General features: G+C 39.1%; 1 long non-coding RNA gene across 2 annotated transcripts; it reads left to right on the top strand.

Moving 5' to 3' along the window:
- Window positions 1–2,430: 2,430 nt before the first annotated feature.
- Window positions 2,431–6,830, top strand: LOC133212951 (uncharacterized). Of its 2 annotated transcripts, none has more exons than XR_009725651.1 (2): window positions 2,431–2,938; window positions 5,540–6,830. It is a non-coding gene; the product is annotated as an uncharacterized LOC133212951 (long non-coding RNA). The 2 variants fall into 2 exon arrangements; XR_009725652.1 differs by having other exon boundaries at window positions 2,431–3,039.
- Window positions 6,831–9,715: the final 2,885 nt, after the last annotated feature.

Raw genomic sequence — 9,715 nt, 5'->3', positions numbered from 1 at the left:
AGTACCTGCTCTCTTGCAAGATGGAACATTGTGTTAGGTGAGCCATTAAAGAAAGAAAATGTTTTTATACTTTAGTGAGATTATTGATTTATTTAGTCTTTTTTTTGAACTTGTTTTTTTCAGGGAAATTGTCCTTTCTGACCATATGCGCAATAAATCTGAGGTTAAATGGCTGCACTTATGATACATGTGTAAACAAGGACTTGATTTTACATTGTAAAAACATGGCTAAGATTAAAGAGGAAGTGCAACATCGCTGTGAGTTAGGAGCATAATACTGAGAGGGGCTTTTCTGAAGGGAGGCTACACTATTTGCTCTGCTGTTCAATCTCTCTCACTGATTCATTTTCAACACCCTCTTCATGCTTCACTCATTTTGTGTCCTGGCTTCTAGATACATTCCTCCATGGTCACTTAGCATTGTATCATATCATCTTACCATCATACATGCTTCTTTACAGACAACGATTATCAGCTTTACGCTCACTTATTCTCAAATTAGTGCCATTATTGTGGTGGATGAGCTAAGAACTGTGCCGCTCTTGGTGTCCTCTAAGTATCGAATTTCCCCTGGGCCACTCATTCAACATGGGGTGGGAAAAGTCACATTCTTCACTAAACTCAGCTACTGTCTAATGAGACTGGTCTGTGTTGCCTTTCTGCATGGAAATGCTGGCCGTTGAAAGCACCTGTTTGATCACCCAGTTCATATTTCTGTCAGTGCAAGGGAAATCCCAATTGTACATTTACCAGTGCTTGGGCCTGTCTAATTTTAAATGGCTCTTGAGGTCATTTTGATCCTAATCTTGCCACCTTGGTTCAATACACTTGTTTTATGTACATTTTGTCCTACTGTATATGACTGTATAAGGTATAAGCAATGGTGAGAACCCTCTTCTGGGGCTAGCTGGGGGCATGGCTGGACACTGAGGTGAGAGGAAGAAGTGGGAGGCAGCATGCCTCCTTCTGGATGATGCAGAGGAGTTGGTAATGTGACACATATTCTTGTGCATGGCCTTGTCCACTTTGGCAGATGCATGCCTGACTGCTTACTGGGGGCTTGTTGAGCTACTCTATTGCCCTGCATCTAAGGTAACGATTCCAGTGCCTCCAGTGTTTAAAAACCCAGTATGAAATTTATGCATAAGAATAATCATGTTTTCTTTAATTGTTTAATCATATATGATTGCATATGTTTTTCGTAGTCAGAATCAAGTCAAGGCACCCTGTACCTTGCAGGATTGATTTAACCTAGGGGAAAGAGAGCTTACGACCCCATCCAGTCAATGGGGTGCTAAGGAAAATCAAGTCTCATTTGAACTGTTTGTTCTATTGCCAAGTCTTATGGCTTTACTTCAGATCATAATGATATTTGATGTTATTAAGCCTTAATTCCTTAAATCAAGGCATACTGCAAGAATCTGAGCATTTATTTTAAAAAGGTAGCTTTTATACTCTCACAATGTATTGGGAAGGTTCGAAAGCTCCCAGATTAGGAGGCAAGAAAGGATGTTACATTTACCCTTTGGAAAATCTTACGACTTTTTTTTTCCTGCAGCCTCATAACTTTTTTCAGCTTTGATTCACAATTTTTAAAGATGTGGAACAGCTGGCAATATTTCTGTCCACTTAAGGTGCTGCCATCTTACCTAGATGGCACTCAGAGGATAGTCTCTCTTGCAAAGGAGACTCTTTAAAATGCATTGCTCATCTTTTACAGAGGACGGCACAATGGGCCTGGGAGCCTTTACTAAGAATTTCAGGCACAACCACAATAAAGATAATAAATAAATGAGGCATCTCATTCTACACAGAGATGCTGCACAGAGCTGCTGTTAAAGTGCACATTTGCAAATAAAAGCAGCCTAAATTTAACTGTGACTCAATTACACTGAATCTAACCAATTTTTGTCCCGTGTTTCAATTTAACACTTATTTACATTCTTAGACTTGGCGCTGCTGGAAGAGAAGGGAGGGAGAAGCAGGCATTTTCGTCCTCAGAATTGCCATAAAAAAATGGTGATTAGGAAAACACAGCTATAGTCAGCTTGAAGCTGGGTAGCTCATTTGAAGCCACTATAAAAGAAAAGATTGTTTTCTCATCCTATTAAAACTCAGTTAGCAATGGCTGTGTAGGCGGCAGGAGATCAGAAATGAACATCCAACTTGGAGTTTGTACAACTGGGGTCAGGTCCAAAGCAAACTGCCTGATTAGTGAAACAATTTGTATTTTACAATGACAGCAAATAGGTAAATCTTGTGAGCATCAGGAAATCCTGGAGGATTTTGAATGGGAGCACTGGCTGGTTTGCAAGTTGCACTTTGATTAGAAGGCGTCATTGCTGCTGCTTTTTTTGTACTCATGTTGCAGGGACATAAACAAGAGGGACTCAATTTGCTAAGGGTATTTATTTCTCTGTCTCTGTCTCTCTCACTTGTTTTTACAATCTACATGTAATGACTAATTGGCTGTGTTTTCCCAGCTCTTTTATGTTTCTCTTGCCCTCGTTACAAGTCGTACTAAGCCCGTATATCCGTGGGGACCTATAGACAGCCAACATTGCCAAATGATACGCAGCATTCCCCTTTCTCTCTAAGTGTAAAACATTTACAAGTAAATTTACAAATGCATTAAGAACATTTCCCCCGTTGGCTGTTAGTGTTTATTTCTTCCCCTTCTCCTCCTGGCAGTGGACACCTTTCAGACCCTCACCTTTCACACACTGCTCTCCTGTTATTTGCCTCCATCCCTCCTTGTCGCCCCATTCCCTCCTCCTCCTCCTTCTCCTTTTCCAGTTCAGCAGCGCAGATTTCTGTTTGTGCCAGTGGGGCGGCCTGGCGAGACCGCAATTGCTCTACCCCACAGATTGACGAGCCCTCAGATGCCGATTTACTGTACATGGCAGCCACGCTGGAGCCGAGGCACATCTGGAGTGGAGTAAGCTTACTCAGAAACAGGGGCCAGCTCCAGCCGGAGCCAGCAGAGCTGAGCACGGCGCTGAAAGGCAGCCCTCCTGCCTCCCCTTCCCTCCTCCCCGGGTACATTTCCTAATGTAAACAGAGGCCAGGGGGGGAAGGACACAATAACTCTTTGCTGCGTGTTTGTCATTTCGTGTTCTTTATCTGCTTGAGGTCAAACTGGAGCTCTGGAAAAACAGCAGCTTTGCTTTTATTCTAAATAGCTGAGAGCCAGTGCTGCTGAAGGGGGGCAAAAAAAGAGAAGGAGTTTGCTTTTGTGTTTATTTGTTCCACTTTATGGTAATTTGGGGGATAATTTCATTATCTACAGCCAAATTGAAAACAAGCTGTTGTCTATGCTAATGATACCAGTGTATTATTTTATATACAGTAGGCGTGGAGCTCTTTAAGCCACAAATGGACTGGATTTCTGCTTACAGCTGTACTGCTTTAAGTTTTTGTTGTAGTCGCAAAATGAGACTTTCCTTTTATTATCTGGAAATGAAAAAGATTATGGATGGCTGCTTTGTTTTACAAAATGGCGAATACCTTTCACGGCCCAGAGCCAGCCTGCTGTCCTGCAAATGCATTGTGGCTGTGTTACTGAAAGAAAAAGCATGGTCCTTTTGGGGCAGATATGCTGATTTTATAGCCCTGTTCACTGGACTGCTGAATTTGAGTCTCTGTAAAGAAGTGGGAGAGATTTTTGAGGCATTTACTGACTGTCAGTAATCTGGATGAGTACTCTGCAATTCTTTACAAGCTTTATATAGCTTTTATTTCTTCTTTCTAAAAGCAAAAAGACAAAGTTTATAGTTTAGTTGTTCAAATGACATTAACATTATAAACATGCAATTTAAAATGGCTTTTCCCTCTCACTACTCCTTGTAACTCAATAGATTTTGCAGTGAATAAAGGAGAGGAAACAAATCACAAATCTCAGAGGACACTGCTGCTGATAACATACTGATGCATTGCTATGTTGATTTAGCTGTCTTTAAAGTCTGTAGTGAAATTCACGTTCAGATGAAAGCAGTGGTTTACCCAGTATGGAGACTGTTGATGAATCTTGCTCAGTAATTCCATGAATAAACCACTGTGGGTCAGCCCTGAAAACATTTTTGTTTATAGGATTAGAAAATCTTTGATCACTGTATGGTTTTCTAGGGATGTTGGTTCATCGTCTCCCCTCAGCTCACAAGTTTGGTGGATAAGTGACCTTCCAGTTGAGTAGGTTGGGCCCATGACTCTTGATGGAGACTATTTATCACTTTAGGAAGAATTTGTCCTGAGCTGCAAGTGTGGCTGGGCAGCCGCTCTCATAGCATGGTAGTGCAAAGTTTCAGCAGTGCATCTCCCCATGGACCTCTTATGATTACTGTTATATATTTTGTATTGATATGCTATAATACTTATTCAAGATAGCAATAGAGGTTGCATACTTCTGTATTAACTTTTTTTAATGAATACTGGTTTAGTTGTTTTCCTCTGAAGCATTTTTCTCTTACTTTCCTAGCAATTCAGATCTCAGTGGGGAAGGGCCAAAATTCCTCATAAGCCACCATGGCCAGGTCTCAGCCTTCTCACCCAGGGAAGCACTGGGTATCACCTCCCTATGGCTGTTTAAAAACCACTTTAGGTGAAATTCAGTAAGGAGGGGACTGATTGATTGCATGGCAGAGGTTGTTGTTCAGCTTGGAAAGACTGCACATCTCCAAGGTCTGTAATAACCTTTCTGTGCCCGAAACCTGAAACAGCGTCATGGGTCCTCGGACAAATCCAGGGTTGGTACACCATTTTGCATGATATAGGTGATTACCAAGGTAGATAAAATGGCTTGTTTGGTTTGAAATGATTGATTTGGGAAAAAAAAAAAAAAAAAGCAGGAAAGCTGATGGAACCAGTCTAAAAAGTAAAGTGGTTCAGCAAACTTCAGAGAGACCTTGGAAGCTGACTGAAATCTAAACTTTCTGCAGGGGCGGTTGGATTTTGGCTAAGTTTTTCTGGAAGCCTGCAGGGCTCAGGAGTAGCCCTGACTGGCTGGCAGATCACTGCTCAACATTCTGAGAGCCAGGATAGGGGATTGATGGCCTGTCATTGCAGGATGGCCCACCAAGTAGTCTACCCTTGAACTAGAGTCCTCAGTGCTTCCACGTTTCAGAACTGGGACAACACTTGTTTTGGAACTTTGTTGATATGTTTTGATATGCATTGGACATATTTTTTATTTTGATGAGTTACCAAATCCTGACCCCAAAAAATGTTCCATAGGAGTTTCTTGAATAGCTCTGTTACAGTCTGTTAATGACCCTGAGGGGAGAAATAAAACAAACAAAAAAAGGTTTCTCCATAAATAAAATGGAAATAAACCAGAATCCAGTGAATGAGTCCTGCTTCAGCAGGATTTCTCTGACCCTGCTTACTGGGCAGCCCTGCCTGGCATTCCACTTGGTGTCCTTGGACCTCCAGTAGACTGGTCTGTGCTGAGTGACACAGTTCTTAACTTTAAATGTGGCATCCTGATAATATGTGTTTAACTTTTTTGTTTGTTTGTTTTTGTTTTCTTTTCCTTTCTATTTAGCACATATTTGAAATTGATTCAGCTCCTTGTCTTGCACTAATGCCAAAAGTCCCTTAAGTCTCGAAAAAAAATCTTCTTGGTAGATGGCTATGCATCCTACTGGTTATGCTATTATGATTATATCAATAGCATGTTCTCCAACTTAAGCAGTGTGCAGGTGCAAAACTCTCATTCAGCAGTACATAACTCTTTCATCTGCCATTTCTTGCCAGTAGATTTCCTGGACATATGAATGTTTCTTGTGAAATTTCTGAAGAATAGCTGCTGGGCTTTTGCCAGTTGTAAGAAAACAAATACACAAACAATCCTCCTTCCAAAATTCAGCAGCTACCCCCTTCCCCAATCCTCTCTTTAGAAAATACTACTACGTAGTAGATGTTCTACATCTAACAAAAAAAAAAGACCATTTGTGAAAAAAATATGTAGTACTGTGGATTAATGTAGCAAAAGTAAAAGTAAAAAAATTACTAGGTCCGAGTGGTGCCAATAATGTCATCAGAGCCTGCCTGACTGTTAGTATGTTCCTTTGGCTCACATGGGTGCCTCAATTTAAATATGTGCTCACGTCTATCCTTACTCAGTCACTCACTCTCTGACACTTCTTTTGAATCCCACCCCATTATATTAGATTTAAAAGAGATTGGCTATGGCAAATAATAATAAAATTTCAAAGAAGCCTTAACTCAGTGTTTGTTTTTTTTTTTAAGTAAATGCAACTTTAGGACCTATGTTCATGTTCAAGCAGAAGTGAAACCTATAGAATTTGCATTCGCAAACTGTGTTTATTCCAGTAGGCTCTGTGCTCTGTGACCATCACCCAGAAACAAGGACCGAAGAACACTTTGGGAGTCGGAGGAGATTTAAGGGTTTGAAAAGTGTATCAGTAGGTGTTAGTCTGAAAAAACATGTGTGTGGGAAAAGGGCAGTTAAACTAACCCAGCTATTAATACTGTACTTTAAAGGGCAATAGATCTCTTTAACATCTAAATAAACTGAGAAATCTGCCTAGAAGTAAAAAAGGAATTTCCAGTTTCAAGTGTGTTATTTCCTCTCAATGTGATTATTTACAGTATATCGGTTCCATGGTTTTTTTTCAGAATATGTTATTGACATTTGAATGGTATTTCAGCAGAAGATTGTGACAGATGTGAAACAGTCAAACACCAGCATTTGCAGTATTTTTGACCCTAGGATAAACTGTTGTACGTTAAAAAATTTATCCTGTTGTACTTCCTTTGCCTGCTTTCAGTGTTTTGTTTTGCTAAAGCAATAAAAGATTCATTCAACTGGAGCCTGCCATTTGTTATTGGCATTTCTCAGAAGAATGAGAACAGTCATCAATTATATATTTTTCCAACAAAAACATATACTCAGTTTATAAATGTTCAGATTATAATTTCACCCCAAATATGTATGTATCCTAAAAATAAACCACAATAAATGTTAGACTAAGCAAAAATGAAGAACAGCAAAAGAATGAAGTAGAGGAAAAAAGGGGGGGAGTGGAAAGAAAAGCCACAAGAATAAAAATGCAGCATTAAGTAATATAGTGGATGTAAAAAAAGGAGCTTAAAGGTGAAGTTAGGAAAGAGAGAAAGGAAACTATGTGCAAAATTGTTGGAAAAGCACAATTTGGTGTTACCAGACAGGTTAAATTCGGATCACAGTCACTGCATTTAAGTCAGGTGTCCTGAAACTCAACAAATTAAACCCCTGGGGTTTGAAGTGCCAAAGGTTAAAGAAAGAAACCAGTGATTTCAGTGATCATCAAACGTTGATTCAATAATTGTGTCAGGCCAGAATTTTTCCTCTATAAATTCTAAATTGAATTATAGAAATAAAAATTCAATTTTCTAAAGAATTCGCTCTTAGGTTTTTCTGAAGGAAGAAATGAGACTTGGAAGCTCTGATTTTGGAAGGGAGAATCTAACTAGTTTAGGATGAGGTTTGTGTTTTGAACCTGCATTTTGCCTAGGGCTTCAAGCTGGACCCATCTTCAATTTTGTTGTACACTAACTAAGAAAAGTACATCTCTTATTAATCGCAAAGGCTTGTATGTGTGCAGCAATGGGTAAAACTGTGCTTGCTATTTTTCATTAGTTTTTTAAAGCAGAGCCCACTCGTAATATGAGTATGCTCCTCATTAGTAACAACACTACTATATTACTTTTCCAACAAAACTTGCAAAATATTACATTACTTTTTGGTCCACTGAACTACTGAACTGCCAGTTTCTAACAGAAAAGAGCTGTAATCAAATCACTAGTAAAAGGGGCAGGAAATTAGATAAAAGGGTAACACTGGTTTTACATGCCTAAATGAAAAGGTGTTAGTTTTAAATATATAGCCGTTCAATATATTTTCCAAATCTTCAGAAGTCCCAGACTTTCATCATTGAAACGCTGCACTAAATGAACTGACAGTGCTGCACCACTCTTACGTGTTGCAATCTTAGTGCAACATATATTTTCTATATCGTGAAAATTCCTTATAGCTTGATAGCCACCATCGTGCCTTTGGAAAATGAAAACTTTAGGGCTTGCATGATTGCAGCATGATAATTAGATGGATAAAGATTTATTTTCTGATAACTATGTAGCAAGACATTTTTTGGAGGAAGTTAGCATTGCAACCAGATCAATATCTTTGCTCATTCTTCTTGGAAAATTATGGTAAGAACAGCTTTTGGAATCCATATAGCAAACTTTGTAGAAAGAAGAACTTTTTGAACCTTTGCTTTTGGTAGGGAGGAGGAGTTACAAAAGCACAAGACTATGCAAAGTTGGCTGGGAATCATCCCCGCTAACTTGAGCCACCTGTGTTAAGAGTGTACCTATTTTAGGTTTCCTTTACAACTAGTGGAGGATGAGAGAGCTCCAGAAGGTGAGCCATATTTTGATTGGTTGAATTGTCAGCTGCTGGAGTGTCTCTCCCCATTGACTGTAAAGGGCATTTAGGGATCTTACAGCCCATGGGTAGCTGTCTCCTTTCAGTGCCCATATTTAAGTGAGATGAAACTGGGACTTCCGGTATACACTATAAATGTAGGATATGGAATTACAGAGTTATGTAACAAATGGAGTCCTTGGTCCTGTCTAGGAAACCCCAAGTTAAACTTCTCTAGGTTAACACCAAGTCAAAATCTACTGCTAGGAAAGGAGGAGGAAGAGGAAAGAGAATGCATCCTGGGTGAAGAAATAAAACATTTTCTCAGCTGCTTACTCAATAATATTGTGCTTCAGGCTCAGGATGTTGCTTCATTGTCAAATGGCTGATCTTTCCTTGTCATGCTTTTCTATTGTTTTCCATTCCTTAAATAAGCCTAGCTTTCAGCTGCATTTTTCATCCCTTTAATTCATTTTCAAACCCCCTAAAAAATAGAGATTAGTTTAGCAGATCAGGAATAATGAGAAAAAAGTTACATAATGGACCTATTTAAATTACACAGTTGCTACTTGCCTTTGCATAGTAATAAAGATGCAGTTAATAGCTTCCTCTTTATTTAGCTGCTAAATTCTGCTTTGTTTCAGAGATCAGCTCTACCGCAGTAATAAATTGTTCTTTGCTTGTTAATCACTATTATTTGCTCTCCTTTGAATTTTTGTGAAGTTTCAGAACATGGGCAGTCCTCTTGCAGACAGATGAATGTGTTGATCTATTAGACCTTTTATGCTCTATGATTTAGATGAAGTATTACTATTATAATTATTTACAGACATTAACGGCTCTTCTTAGGGCTTCACTGTGCAGCTCATGATATCACAGCAGCTCTTAGGTAGAGCTCCACTGATGTCATTGATGATTGTTCTATGCAAAAGGTACAAGAACAGTGTAGTGCTAGTTATTATACAGTCAGCATTTGTGAACAGCTTCCAGACCACTATACTTGCAATTAAATCATAAAATAAGTAGGGGATTAAAATTAACATCTGAGGTTCATTGTATTACTTTTTTGGTTTTTATTCGTATTCCTACCATATATGCTGTTATGACATTATATATTGCAGAATATTGCCCCAAACTTACTCCTTAACCTGGAATTTTGTATCATTACAAGGTGTAGCAGTAGGAAATGTGATTGTAGTTGTAGACATACTGTAGTGTTCTTCGGCCAAAGAACAGGCCAGTGCAACAGTTATACAGATGGAAGTGTTGGAGCAGATTATTCTGTCATCT

The sequence above is a fragment of the Neopsephotus bourkii genome, unplaced genomic scaffold (assembly GCF_033783945.1).
Source record: "Neopsephotus bourkii isolate Nb327-2 ecotype Australia unplaced genomic scaffold, CSIRO-AGI_Nbou_v1 NB_753, whole genome shotgun sequence".
Taxonomy (NCBI): Eukaryota; Metazoa; Chordata; class Aves; order Psittaciformes; family Psittacidae; genus Neopsephotus; species Neopsephotus bourkii.
This window is presented reverse-complemented; position numbering and strand designations above follow the sequence as displayed.